At 39.4% G+C, this 15,813-nt stretch overlaps 2 non-coding genes across 2 annotated transcripts; one reads left to right on the top strand and one right to left on the bottom strand.

Annotated features, from left to right (window-relative positions):
* Window positions 1-9,438: 9,438 nt before the first annotated feature.
* On the top strand, window positions 9,439-9,545 carry LOC141657991 (small nucleolar RNA R71). The gene has a single exon (XR_012548903.1). It is a non-coding gene; the product is annotated as a small nucleolar RNA R71 (small nucleolar RNA).
* A 5,905-nt stretch (window positions 9,546-15,450) lies between these two features.
* LOC141658164 (small nucleolar RNA R71) lies at window positions 15,451-15,557 on the bottom strand. The gene has a single exon (XR_012549066.1). It is a non-coding gene; the product is annotated as a small nucleolar RNA R71 (small nucleolar RNA).
* Between the last annotated feature and the right edge of the window lie 256 nt (window positions 15,558-15,813).

The following is a 15,813-nucleotide window of genomic DNA, read 5'->3' as shown; positions in this document are numbered from 1 at the left end:
TCTCTTGATTTATTGCTTGCTTTACTTTATTGCTTCCATTAGTTTAGAACACAACTACAAACCCCAGCAATTGTGACACTAGCATAAATTGAAATAGATAGACTTAGAACCCAAAGCACATCATCCCATGGATCGACCTCGACTTAACCACTAGCTAGTTGTTTGTTGAGAATATAAATGCGTTTGATGGAGTGAACAACGACTCGCTTCCACCAACGGTATCATATCCACAGGGAGGTGGTCACTATTCACTTGTTATCTAGTCTGTCTACGGTCACAAATAGGGGGTTTTGATTGATTTGATTTAACTAAACTAAAGAACTAAATTTAAAACAATAAAAGAAATAACAATTAAAACCAGCAAGAATAAAATAAAGTGTGATCAAATAAGGAGAAAGATGCTAGGATGCCGGTTCTCCATGATATTACGCAAATCAGCTAAAAGTAAGGTCAGTCGGTCTGTAGTGAGAAGGGTAGTGGAAAGGTCCTTCCGGTCCGCTATCTGCCCTAGATTCTTCCTAAATAGCTTCGGCTCTGATTATGATAGTCTATTGTTCATAACAGGTCTAATCATTCCAATCTTCCGATTTAGGTCTGAATTTAACCGGATTAATTAATATAGTCGCGTGCACTCAACCAAGTAATTATTGTTATATTGCTATAAAACAATTCTCACATTAAAACCTCCTAAATTAATTATAGCGTCATTGTTTTAGTATCATGGCTCCCCTAATCCCATCAATTAGGATTTAGCTACTCATAACGATGATAAGACCAATAACGATAGATAAAACTATATTCGACATAGATGAAAGATGAATTAACAGAAATTGCGTAAACTAAATACTAATTCCAATAAGCTAACAGCAATTAAGAGACAAGGAAATAATATGTTGCAAAAAGAAATGAATACTATGAAATAAATTGAATAAGTGATCGGAGCCATTTGGTGTTCACAATTAAGCATATGTGGTCGTTGGTCAATGGTCGATACAAAACACAATTTATACTTCACAAACAACTCTACAATTAGTAAAGAGGCAAGTAAAGGTCGGATCCCAAGGGACGGGTATTGAAATGAAGATTCTATTGTAACTAGCGGTGTCTAGGGGTGTCACAAATTGGGTTGATGTAGAAGGTTACTAAACTAAAATAGCAATGAAAATAAACTATCAAGGTAAATGAAATAAGGGTGTAAACAATTGATTAAAAGCACTAGGGTGTCATGGGTTCATAGGGGAATCATGGGATATGATCATACAAACATGTTCTCAAATTATAAGCAAGCAATTATTGTTGTGATGGATTGAGTTGGGTTATATCTTACAATCCTAGGAAAGTTTGGGTCCCGGAGCCGAATCTCTTGGATTGTACAACACCTACAAGTCGACTTAATCTTCCCTACTTAACACATGCATGGTCTAACAAGACTCGAGTTGGGTTATGTCTTACAAGTCAAGTTGAAAGGATAGAAGATGATAGTAAATGCAAGGATTCATAGGCTTAGCATTTCATCAAATATAACATGTGCATGCATTAAGATCAAAACAAGCAAGCAAATAAGATATGAAAGCATATTAATTTAAGCATGAATCATTCCCCATGTTGGTTTCCCCTAATCACCCATTAAACCCTAGCTAAGAGACTACTCACTCATTATCATATTGATCATGCTAGAAAAGTTGTCAATCATACTAACATAATGAAACATGATGAATGAATGAAAGTAATTAGCAATAATTAAAAAGGGATTAAGAGATTATACCTACTAATGATTCCAATAATAAAGCAAGAATAATAGAAGTACTTGAATCCTAGATTGAGAGGTTGTCAATCTCCCAATAATAACCCAAATAATCTTCAATTACCCAAAATAAAGTAAGAACAAGAGAGAGATTAAGGAACTAAAACTTGGATTAAAACTTGATTAATATTTGATTACAATATTGAAGAGAGATTTGATTGATATTAACTACACTAATTATTGATAAGAAGAACATGCTCCTCTAATTAGACTAATGGGGTATTTATAGTGAGAATTAGGGAGGATGCATTAGGGTTAACTAAGGGCTAAACTAGTAATTACACTTTTTAAGTTGAGCAAGGAGCCTCCAGGATTGTCCGAGAGAAGGGCTTCTTCATTTCGTAGCTTGAAGAACGAAATCTACACTGTCTTTGTGATCCGTGCGGGCCGGGAGTCGGGACGGCCGGATCTGGGATGGACAATCCGAGCGGATCAAGGAACAAGACGCACGGACCGGGCATGGGCAATCCGAGCGGATTCCTGGTGAGGACGCTCGGACGGGCGAGGACGGACGGATTCTCTACAATCCGTTCGGATTGTAGCTCAAGACTTTCCTTCTTCTTTTTCTTCCCTTTTCTTCATGAATTCCTTGGGGATTTCCTTGGGGACTCAAGGATCCTTTTCTCAACAATGCTCTTCTACTATGCTATGTACAAAGGCCTTCTAGTCTTGTCTCTCCTTGATGCTTGGTCATTGAATATGATCAATTTAGCCTTGTTTTGCCATGAAAATGCAAGATTCTTACTCCTTTCCTACCAAGGGATCAAAATCTCAAAGAATATGCAAAACAAAGATCTAAAGATAAGAAATGACCCAAATAGGCACTAAAAAGCATAGAAACAATGGTAATTCGGGGGCTAAATATGCGCCAATTATGGTCGCATCAAATATCCCCAAACCGAACCTTTGCTCGTCCCGAGTAAAGAGGTGACAAAGACTAGGACCAATACTAACCTAACCTAATAATAATAGCCGATATGAGACAATTAGCGGGTCTCACTCCGCCCCTTCAACTCACAACAAGACAACCATGAGGTAGGATGCCTTCTTGCAAGGCAAGGTGGGTCTTGCCAAAATGGCGACACATCCAAACATTAAGCACACAAAATCACATAATGGATGCATCTACAAAAATAATAGCCACTTTCCTCATCTAAGTGGCGGAAATTATCTACAAGGGAAGCAATTCAAGGGTACACAATCCTTCATAGATGCAATTTGTTCAAACTACTAAGCCTAGAAGGATACCAATAAATCACCTCCAAGTTGTGTCAAGCTAGGGTACCTTTGTCCTCAATCGTTAAATGCTTTTGTCAAGAATAGACTCCCTATGGTGTTAGAAACACTGGAGGATCGCGGAATTCCCCCTCTTGCCTAGACAAGAAGAAGGGTCGTCCCCTCTCTACCATGCACAAAAATGGATAAGATGGAAAAAGGGATCGATAGTATTTGAGTTTCATTTTTGGGAGTTTGCTTTCATTGTTGTTTTTCCCCCCAATTTCTTGTGGCATATAACATTTTGAGAACACTTTCTTGCCATTTCTTTTGATTTTTGGCATTTCAATACTTGACAACTTTTTGCATTTCTTTTTGAACATTTTCAAAGTCACCCCAATTAGTAACGAGGGTGCCTTATTTTTGAAGCTTTAGGAGTTCTATTTTTTTGCTCCTCTTTTCTTTTGATGCATTTTTGCAAACTTTCTTTCACTTTTCATTTCTTTGAACTCAAATCAATTTCTTTTTTTTTTTGTGCCCATTCCCTTTGATGACAAAAATGTATGGTAGAATATGGATGAATGATAGAAGTATGCATGGTTTCAAGGGTCACCTTGGAATAAACGGTAGCCAAGGAGTTATCACACCACAAGGTACTCTTGACTAGGCCTTAAACCATGGGTCAAAGGATACTAGCATGACACATCCTAGGGTGTTTTACAAGCATTCTAACAAGCAAAGTCTTAAGAATAAAAAGCATCTACTAGGGCCTATATACACTTGTCAAGCTTCCCAAGTAGACGGTTTCGCAAAATTTTTCTAACATGCAAACTACATGCCATGATGTAACTAACATATAAACATCCTAATGCAAATGATTCTACCAACTAATATGACATATAAACTAAATGCAAGTCCTAAGTTCACATTGTTTTACCGCATCAATCAAAATAAAGCCACATAGTCATTAACATAAAGAGGAAAAAGGAGATTGGAAAGATCATACCATGCGGTCTTCAATATCCTCATGTCTCGGATGTGGCGTAGTCAATCAAAGTGAACAAGGATGAAACAAACATAATATATACAAGACAATATATACAAAGGAAATGAACTTGTTTTTGGTTTTTTTCAATTTTTCAAATTTTTATGATTTTTGAAATTTTTCAATTTTTATGGTTTTTGAATAAAAGTTAAGAGTTAGAATTCCCATCCCCACACTAATATGGGCATTGTCCTCAATGGCCAAAATGATGGAAATTATGCAAAGAATGATGTATGATTTCTATGCTAAATGCAATTCTACACTAAGCTATACTACATGATGCATGGTTTTTGTTATGACGGAGAGGATAATTTAAATTACCTCCCGTTGCGTATGCATTAACTTCCCCAAACCAAGCAAGACACTATTGCTAATGTCAAAGCATGGGGGAGTTTATGCACATACAATGCTATGCATGAGACTAGATTGTCATTTTGGATTTTACAAAAGTGGGAACAATAAAGAACACCTCAAAGGAACCGAGGTGTGAGTCCTTTGATGTTGCTAGGACTAAACCAACAATGATCAAAATGAAAATAAAATACAAAGAGATATAGACAAACCGTGGGAGAGTAGGAATCTCCAAGGCTAGTCTTCCATCATGCTACTATCATCACCACTTCCCTCATGAGAAGTGGTCACATTGCCACTTTCCTTGGCACTTTCTTCTTTGCTTTCTTCATCATCATCTTCCTCATCATTTTCTTCACCATCTTCACCATCTCTTTCTTCATCTCCACTTGCTTCTTCCTCAATATTATCATCAATCTCCTCATCATTTCCAACAACCTCATTGTCTTCCACCACGTCCCTAGATGCACCCGGAAACAAGGCTTCTCTATCCGCCCAACTAGGCAAAGGACAAGATGGATCAAGGAGTCCTTGCCTAGCTAAATGTAGGAGGGGAGGATATTGAGCTAAATAAGCATTCTTCCGATCTTCATGAGCTTGCTTGTGCATGGCTTGCATTAGAAGAGTTACATAGTCTTTCCCAATTTCAACTCCTTGTGGTTTGAACTCTTCATAATCATAGGGGTAAGGTGGTATAACAATGGAAGAGGAGGGGGTTTCATGATTACCCTTTTGTTGTTGAATGATGTATTCGGCTTCTTCGGATAGGGGAAGTAAATAGTTGGTCCGGTGGACACTAAGACGGCAAATCTTTGCGGGTAAAGTGAATGATCGAGCCTCACTTGTAAGCCACCCATACTTGGTATCAAGGGAATTGTGAACAACCCACTTAAACTTGTTAATCAAGGTGGACATATCAATGAGATGGCCACCATCCTTAGCCTTGTACTTGCTATCCTTATTGAAATTAGGATCAAAGTGCTCGGCTAGGACCGTGACAAGGCCGCCATTAACAATTACGGTTTGACCCTTCTTCCCACTATCTATATGGAGCCATCTATCAACCAATAGCCTCAAAGAATTGTAAGGCTTGGTGTGAATTCTTCCAATATTCAAAGTTGATTCAAGGAGAATAAAATCGAGTCCCGTGAAATGATTGGTGTCTTTTCTAGCAATTATGGTATTTCCCACAACTTTGTGCCATATTCTTATGCCCGGATGATGGACCAAAAGAGCACGACAAGCTTTAAAATCTTCAAATTTCTTCCCGGAGATTGCCTCCCAAAGAGGCTCGGGATCATACTTCCCATATTGCTTATAGAATTTATGTTCATCGCTAAGACCCAAAATTGCACCCAATTCCGGAAAGGAAATGCGTCTACTAGTGTTAGCTAGACGAAACTCAATATTTTCCCTATTCTCAACTTTTGTCACTTTCAAGGAACTTAAGAATTCCAAGACAAGGGAGGGGTATGTTACTTCCTCCATTTCAAACAATTTCTTTAAACCCATGGCATTGAAAAAGACTCTCGTTTGTTCAAGAATACCCAACTTCTCTAAAGCATCTTGGCATATGAATTTTGTGGATTGAATTTGTTTCATAGCAAACTTGACAAATGTATTTCTATGGGAGTCGGAAATGAATGTTACCTCCAGGTAATGCAAGAGTTGATTAATTACCGGAGTAGAGGGTGATGCTTCCATAGAAATTTGTTGAGTTTGTTGCACTTCCAAGTTTGGTGTTGATACCACCATTGCCAAAGCTTTCTTCATTTGTAGAGCTTTTTGCCTTTGAGAGAGAGTTGTAGTCTTTGGTGCCTTTGTTGCCTTTGCCTTTGCTTTTGTTGCTCCCTTTGTTCTTGCCATTTGATGAGCTAACCAAGAAAAAGATCAAAAATCTTCAATTTGTAGAATGCCCAAATCGATTTTGAAAGTGAAAGGCTTTGCCTTTATGAGAACAAAAATCAATTCAAAGGTGAAGATTTTGGTCTTGGTTTTGATTATTAATGAAGATGGAGTGATTGATTTGTTATTTGAAAGATGGTTTGATTTGATTTTGGTGAGTTTTGTTGAGGGTTTTTGTTTTTGAGATGGGGAGGATGAGGGTTTTGGTGGTATGGGTAGTGTTTATGAGTGAATGAATGAATGAATGAAGGTGGGGTGGGTATTTAAAGAACTCGACAATGTTAGGACGCAGGACAATCCGTGCGGATTAGGCGCAATCCGCCGGATTCTTCACTTCAAATTTTCAAAAATCCCGCCTAGAGACGGGCGGATTACTGGGAATCCGTTCGGATTCTCGCCGAGACGAGACGGGCGGATTTCACTTGAGACGGACGGATTCTTGTCCGAGATTTTTCTTTGTTTTTCTTCACCGCAAGACGGGCGGATTGTCCACAAGACGGACGGATTCTCGTGAGACGGGCGTCTTTCCAGAATCCGCTCGGATTCTTCAACATCAAGAATTTTGCGCTTTTCACTTTCAAAGACGGGCGTCTTCTCAACAGGACGCTCGGATCCTCAGTAGACGGGCGGATTCTCAGAAATCCGCTCGGATTGGTCCTTGTGTACACGGATTCAGGTCCATCCGTGCACCAACGCATTCCCTTATCATTCTTTCTTTCTTTCTTTCAAATCTTGTGTTCTTCATTGTGGGGGCACTACTAAGGCATGAATAGCCTAGGCAATTCCCATCCCCACACTAAGGTAAATCACTACACATTAATTAAAATCATTAGTCCCTCCCTCACTTCTCTCTTTTCATGACAATTATTTTGATCAAAGTAAAAATAAATCCAAAAATGACAAAAATGCAATGCAAAAATTAAATGTAAGTTAGGGAGTTAGAAATATTTACAAATGGTGGTTTAGGGAGGACTCCACCAAACTCTCATTCTTGATGAGATGTCAAGGAGGCATGTTCAAGGTGTTGTTGATGTTGCTCAACACCTCGAAGAAGTAATTAAAAGCTTGTTCGTTGTTATGGTAGAGGTCCTCAATAGACCGTGGTTCTTGTTGTTGATCATGATCGATGGCATGCCCAATGTAGGGATTAAAGATCCCTTCAAATTCGTCGTCCCAAAGACCACAAACTTCATTGAGTTGATCATTGAAAATCTCTTGCTTGGATGGAGACAACTCTCCCAAATTCTTCTTTTGGCCAATGAGGCCATCATCTTCTTCCTTGGTTGATTTTGATGAGCTTTGCAAGCTCTCCTTGTCACAATTCACTTGCTCTTTGAATGGAGCATCTTCAACTTTCTTCCTCCATTGGAGTTCCGATCTCTTCCTTTCATCTTTCCGACTATAATGATCAATCATGAAACATGGCTCATGCAAACGAGGAGCTCTCATGGTCTTGTCAAGATTAAAAGTTATGCTTTCATCTCCCACTTCTAGAGTGAGCTCTCCATGCTTCACATCAATCACCGCACCCGCGGTGTGTAGGAAAGGTCTTCCTAAGATGATTGGAATGTTGGAATCTTCCTCCATATCAACAATGACAAAGTCCACCGGGATGAAAAACTTCCCGATTCGCACGGGGACATCTTCCCATATCCCTAGCGGTGTCTTCGTCGATCTATCGGCCATTTGAAGAGTGATATTGGTACATTTAAGCTCTCCCATTCCCAACCTTTTACTTACCGAGTATGGCATGACACTCACGCTAGCCCCTAGATCACATAAGGCTTTGTTGATCGTTGTGTTGCCAATGGTACACGGTATTGAGAAGCTTCCCGGATCCTTTAACTTTGGAGGTGAACTCCCTTGAAGTATGGCACTACTCACCTTAGTGAAGGCGATAGTCTCAAGTTTCCGGATCGACTTCTTCTTTGTGAGGATATCTTTCATGTACTTTGGATAGGCCGGAACGTGATTGATTAATTCCGTGAAAGGAATTGAGACTTCTAAGTTCTTCACAATTTCCATGAACTTTCCAAGTTGATCATCAAATTTAGGCTTGGCTTGACGACTTGGAAAAGGAAGTCTAATCACAATGGGCTCCTTTTCTTTGGCTTTATCTTCATTTTTCTTTGAACTTTCTTCTTTTGATGATTCCCCTTCTTTGGGACTTTGCACCACAACTTCATTCTCACTAGCTCTCACAACTTCATCCTCAACTTGCTCCTTCGGTGCTTCATACCTTGTACCACTTCTCAAGTGAATGGCACTAACCGTTTCATGTCTAGGGGGATTACCTTGAGGTGGTAATTGCCCTTTTTGTCTTTGTGAGCTCGAAGATGCTAGTTGGGTCAATTGTGTTTCCAACATCTTGGTGTGAGCTAGAATGTTGTTGATGGTGGTGTCTTTTGCTTGGCTATCTTTTTGCATTTGGGTGAAAAATTCTTGTTGATTCTTTTGCATTTGAAGGACCGCTTTTTGGACATCAAAACTTTGGTCATTGTGGTGATTGTATGGATTTTGATTTTGGTAACCTTGGTTTTGATTGAAAAAGGGTCTTTGGTTTTGATTTCTCATGGGTGGTGGAGTGTATGTTGTTTGAGGGTTTTGGACATTTTGGCTTTTGTATGAGAGATTTGGATGGAATTTGGTGTTTTCATTGTAAAAATTTGAATAAGGGGTACCGCTTTTGTAAGCTTGGAAAGCATTGACTTGCTCGGTTGTTCCCCTACATTCACTTGAGTCATGACCTAAGGTTCCACAATTCTCACATATCCCGCTTGGGATTGATGAGGATGCCGTCATGGCATTGACATGGTGCTTTGATGATTTTGAGCTTTCCTCAAGTCTAGCCATAGCTTGTTCAAACTTCAAGTTGATTGTGTCAATGTGAGCACTAAGTTGAGCACCCAATTGAGTAACGGTGTCCACTTCATACTTTCCTCTAGTAGCCTTGCGAGGCCTACTATATTGCGAATTATGGACCGCCATTTCCTCATTCTTGTTCCATGTTTGATTGTCATCAACTTCGGTGAACATTCCATTTGATCCCATATTGAGAATGTTCCTTGAATCTTCATATAAACCATTCCAAAATTGTTGCACTAAAAACCATTCGCTAAGTCCATGGTGAGGACATGAGCGACAAATACCTTTGAACCGCTCCCAAGCTTCATACAAAGATTCTTCATCCCTTTGCTTAAAACCCGTAATTTGAGCTCTTAGCATATTGGTCTTTTCCGCTGGGTAGAATTTTTTGTAGAAAGCTAGAGCTAGCTTCTTCCAAGAATCTATTCCAAGGGTGGCCTTATCAAGGCCCTTCAACCATTGCTTTGCGGTGCCGATTAACGAAAAAGGAAATAAGACCCATCTTATTTGGTCTTGAGTCACGCCCGTTTGAGAGATAGCTTCACAATAATCACAAAATGTTTCCATATGAGAATGAGGGTCCTCACTAGGCATTCCCCCGAATTGGCTCCTCTCAACTAGTTGGATGAAGGCGGACTTGGCAATAAAGTTTCCGGTAAGATGTTGTGGGGTAGGAGTACCGTTTGGTAGATCCTCCTCGGTGGGTATAGAGTGAGACGAGAATTTAGGCATTGTAGGTGGATTTTGTGTGGTATTGTTTAATGGGTTCTCTTCTCCTTCTATTGCGAAAGGATTGACAAACTCACTAGTGGGTTGAACAACTTCACCAACACCTCCCAAATTCCTCCTAACAAGTCTCCTATTATTCGTCAAGGTTCTTTCGATTTCACGGTCAAAAGGTAACAAATCTCTTTGTAACCTTCTAGACATGCAAAAAATCAAACAACTCGAAAACAATTAGAACAAACCTTGAGGAGTTTTACTTCCCAAGGTGAAAAAGACACAACTAAAAACAATAAAAGAAATCTTAAATCAATTAAACACCGTCCCCCGCAACGGCGCCATTTTTGATCGGAGCCATTTGGTGTTCACAATTAAGCATATGTGGTCGTTGGTCAATGGTCGATACAAAACACAATTTATACTTCACAAACAACTCTACAATTAGTAAAGAGGCAAGTAAAGGTCGGATCCCAAGGGACGGGTATTGAAATGAAGATTCTATTGTAACTAGCGGTGTCTAGGGGTGTCACAAATTGGGTTGATGTAGAAGGTTACTAAACTAAAATAGCAATGAAAATAAACTATCAAGGTAAATGAAATAAGGGTGTAAACAATTGATTAAAAGCACTAGGGTGTCATGGGTTCATAGGGGAATCATGGGATATGATCATACAAACATGTTCTCAAATTATAAGCAAGCAATTATTGTTGTGATGGATTGAGTTGGGTTATATCTTACAATCCTAGGAAAGTTTGGGTCCCGGAGCCGAATCTCTTGGATTGTACAACACCTACAAGTCGACTTAATCTTCCCTACTTAACACATGCATGGTCTAACAAGACTCGAGTTGGGTTATGTCTTACAAGTCAAGTTGAAAGGATAGAAGATGATAGTAAATGCAAGGATTCATAGGCTTAGCATTTCATCAAATATAACATGTGCATGCATTAAGATCAAAACAAGCAAGCAAATAAGATATGAAAGCATATTAATTTAAGCATGAATCATTCCCCATGTTGGTTTCCCTAATCACCCATTAAACCCTAGCTAAGAGACTACTCACTCATTATCATATTGATCATGCTAGAAAAGTTGTCAATCATACTAACATAATGAAACATGATGAATGAATGAAAGTAATTAGCAATAATTAAAAAGGGATTAAGAGATTATACCTACTAATGATTCCAATAATAAAGCAAGAATAATAGAAGTACTTGAATCCTAGATTGAGAGGTTGTCAATCTCCCAATAATAACCCAAATAATCTTCAATTACCCAAAATAAAGTAAGAACAAGAGAGAGATTAAGGAACTAAAACTTGGATTAAAACTTGATTAATATTTGATTACAATATTGAAGAGAGATTTGATTGATATTAACTACACTAATTATTGATAAGAAGAACATGCTCCTCTAATTAGACTAATGGGGTATTTATAGTGAGAATTAGGGAGGATGCATTAGGGTTAACTAAGGGCTAAACTAGTAATTACACTTTTAAGTTGAGCAAGGAGCCTCCAGGATTGTCCGAGAGAAGGGCTTCTTCATTTCGTAGCTTGAAGAACGAAACTGCGCTGTGCTGTGATCCGTGCGGCTGGGAGTCGGGACGGCCGGATCTGGGATGGACAATCCGAGCGGATCAAGGAACAAGACGCACGGACTGGGCATGGGCAATCCGAGCGGATTCCTGGTGAGGACGCTCGGACTGGCGAGGACGGACGGATTCTCTACAATCCGTTCGGATTGTAGCTCAAATACTTTCCTTCTTCTTTTTCTTCCTTTTCTTCATGAATTCCTTGGGGATTTCCTTGGGGACTCAAGGATCCTTTTCTCAACAATGCTCTTCTACTATGCTATGTACAAAGGCCTTCTAGTCTTGTCTCTCCTTGATGCTTGGTCATTGAATATGATCAATTTAGCCTTGTTTTGCCATGAAAATGCAAGATTCTTACTCCTTTCCTACCAAGGGATCAAAATCTCAAAGAATATGCAAAACAAAGATCTAAAGATAAGAAATGACCCAAATAGGCACTAAAAAGCATAGAAACAATGGTAATTCGGGGGCTAAATATGCGCCAATTATGGTCGCATCAATAAGAAGAGAGTAAAGAATTACACAAGTTAAGATCCAGGAAAATCGAAAGCAAGCCGAAAAAGAGTCTCCTAATTAAAACTGAATGATTAATGAATTCTGGATGAAAAATGTATTAATAAACCTAATTATGTCTCTCCTTTTTATAAGAGAGATATTTATTAACCTAAATAAGATAACTAAAATATTAAGTAAATAATTTTACGCAATAAAATCTTGCGTCAGATCACAGACTGATCGATCGAGCACATCGAAACTACTCGATCGATTAACTTCCAGCAAAATCCTCTCGATCGAGCATATAATCTACTAGATCGAGGAACCCCATAAATCGTCCTCTCGATCGAACATAGCACGAGTTCTATTGAGGAATGAAGGACTCGATCGAGCAATTAGGCCAGCAAAGCTCTCGATCGAGTTAACTACCACTGAATCAGTTCATAGCACGTTGATTTGCTTCCAAGACGACTTCACGCATCCCAAGACAGAAGTATTCTTGCTCCAATTCCATCCATCTCCTAAATGCAAGCTATAGGGAAAGTTTCAAGGTCAGTTTTGCTCCTTCCGGGTCCATTCCTGCAATTAAGGCCACACGAACCAAAGTAGACTATTCGGGGCATTTCGTAGCCTAAAACTACAGGAATCTCATAGAAATGCGTGCAAAATAAGCACAAAGAGTCTATATAAATAGTACGCATCAATAGTTTTAAAGGTATTCTGGTTGCAAGAGATATCCCGATCAGCAGAGCAAGCAACATCATAAACGCTCAAACCCTGTTACAGAGCTGGTTTTCTAGTGCAAAACTTAACTTGAAAGCAGTCTATCTCTTCCTGAATAATGCACCTGGACTACTGCTCTTACTCATTCCAGAATTAATCCTAGTTATAGGATCATATGTTCTTTGGCAGTTCAAAACCAACTTGCCACTACTGACAATCTACAGAGGAGGGGGATGCCTTATGTTAACAGATGTGCTCTATGTGAAGCTAATATTCAAACTAGTGATCATATATTCTTCCATTGCCCTATCTCTAAAGCTATTTGGCAGCAGTTGCCTCACTGTATGGGTATCAACAGACCAGAAAAGACTCTTATAGAGGAGCTGGTATTTAGAAGTCTGCAAGGGATTCAGCATTGGCAGCATATCTGGTTTATGGTGTCTATGGCAGCTACTGTCCACCGGGTCTGAGGTGAAAGGAACAGACAGATTTTCAAAGGTATCAAGCAACATTGCCATGAGATAGTTCATAAGATTGAGTTCTTAGTAGCTATTCGAATGTTCATTGATACGTGCCTTTGATATAGTCTTTTTAGCCTATTTTAGCACGTATTTCGATGCATTTTTATACTGTTTTTATAGTATTTTGCCCCGAATTGGCTACTTTGGTTTGTTTTGTCCATTTTGTAGAAATGAACGCGAAAGTAGTGGAATCGTACTCTTTTTCGTCCTTTTTGCATGCATTAAGAGGAGACGGGATTTTCCCAGAGTGAGATACTGCATTTGGAAGCGTCATGGCACGGATTACGAGGCATACGGTGACAGACTTGAGCTGATTTGAAGTTAAAGAACTCGATCAAGCTGTTTTACCACTCGATCGAGTGGTTTTTTACGTCCTCTGGTGGTCGATCGAGTGGTTTTCCACTCGATCCTTATCTTGCAGAAAGGTCAGTTACTCGATCGAGTAACTTTCTACTCGATTGAGTAGATTTGCTGAGGTGTTTGCTCGATCGAGTGGTTTTAATCCACTCGATCGAGTGGTTTCGCTATTTATGGGCTTTAAACAGCCCGTGTGATGATTTGTTTCGCAAAACTCATTTACTTTTCTATTTAAACCTACGTTAACTAGGTTATTAGGATCTTTTTATCTATCTTTTCATCATCAAAAAAACTTTCGACTGTAAACTTGTTACGTTGCTTATTTCTCTCTACTGTAACTTTACTTTTGGGATTATTCTTGCTCGGATTTTGTTCTTTACGCCGGAATTCGCTTGATTGTAATTCTTTCTTCTCTTCTTTATAATAATCAATCTTTGTTTACTTTAATTTCTCATTTGCTTTATTATTTCCTTTGCCCTAATTTCTCTTTATGCGATTTATTGTTTATTTCATACTGTTTACTGCTGGAAAATTATCTGCTGTTAGTTTAATTAGCGATATGAGTAGCTAAACCTCTTTCATGTTGGGATTAGGGGATCTCCGGTAGGAAAGTGACGATGTAGTAAATGAATTAGACGAATTGATTACAAGGCTCTGTCACCATAGCAATTTAATTGTATTTATTCGACTTAGTTGAGTGCACACTTCTAAGTTAACCTTTAATCTGGCTAAAATTAATCCTAGATCGAAAGATTGGACTAAATAGGCCTGCTATGAACAGTAGACTACCCTGACGTGAATGAAAGTTAAGTTAGCGGTATTTTAGGATAGAAAGTGGACCGAGAGGACCTTTCAACATCCGTCTTACATTGATTCGTCTGAGTCATTTACAGCTGAGTCACTGGACTACCGTAGTGAACCGAAATCCTGACATGTCCCCCTTTATCTGATAGTTTAAACTCGTTTCCTACCTTTACTGCTCTTGCCCTTTATTTCTCTTTCCTTCAAAACTCGTAGTTTAGATAACAAATCAAAAGCCCCCCCCCCCCCCCCCCCCCCCATTTGTGACCAAATAGACGGACTTCTACAAATATCTTGCCTCCCTGTGGAGATCGACCTGACTTCCCTAGCTATATAGTTAGTTGAGTTAGTTTATTTTTGATGGTATACGACGGACGTGTCAAATTTTGGCGCCGTTGCCGGGGAGGCAATTGCCCTATTTGTTTTCGTTCTGTTTATTTTATCCGTCTCTGGGAATTTCTATTCCTTGAGGCCGTTCTTATTATTTTCTTTCAAAGTGTTGTTTATGCCCGTGTCGGACGGTGTGAATTAGTTTCAAATGATTCAGAGCCGAGAGATTATTCGAGCATAGACTCCGTCTGATAAGGAAATCACGAAAGGAAGACTTGAGTACTTTCGAGCCAGAGCTTGATTATTTTCTTTTCACGGAAGACAGTCCGATTTCTACAGTAAAGATGCCTAAACTTTCTAGTCATTCAGTGCCTAAAGCATCCTCTATTCCGAAGGGTTTCAATCTCCAGACTGAGGATGGGAACACATTTGATATCCGCCCTTCTTATATTAATCTGGTGGAGCGAAACATTTATAGAGGTGTGGCAGGTGAAGATCCTAGGAAGCATATGGAGACTTTTACCGATAACTGTTCTACTATCCCCGCCACTAAGGGGGTAACTCAGGACAAGATTAAGGAAGTTCTATTTCCTTTCTCTTTAGCTGATTCAGCCAGGAGTGGTCGATCGACTTGGACCGCACAAATGCCGGGGTTCTGATTGGGAGTCTCTTGCTCTTGCATTTTACAAGAGATATTTCCCCCCACAACGCACCAATTTGCTGAGGGCCAAGATTACTAGTTTCAGACAGGCTCCCGATGAAAGTTTCTATGAAGCATGGAAACGATTCAAGAAGTTGGTAAGGTCTATTCCTCACCATGGTTTTGACCCATGGTTCCTAGCCAATCAGTTCTACAATGGACTGTATGATGACCACAGAGCCATACTTGATGCGGCATCTAGTGGGAGATTCCAGGAGAACACCGATGATGATAAGGGGTGGTCTCTTATTGAAGAAATGGATAATCACAGTGCTGAGTATGGAAACCCGAGGGATGGGATTAGGACAGTTCATGCAGTTGATAAGCAGTTTTTGGCTCAGCTGGAGACCATGAATGCTAGGTTCGACAAGTTGGAATTA

This window comes from Silene latifolia, chromosome 5 (genome assembly GCF_048544455.1).
Source record: "Silene latifolia isolate original U9 population chromosome 5, ASM4854445v1, whole genome shotgun sequence".
In the NCBI taxonomy this organism is placed as follows: Eukaryota; Viridiplantae; Streptophyta; class Magnoliopsida; order Caryophyllales; family Caryophyllaceae; genus Silene; species Silene latifolia.
The sequence above is the reverse complement of the archived record's forward strand: the minus strand, read 5'-3'. Positions and strand labels throughout refer to the sequence as shown.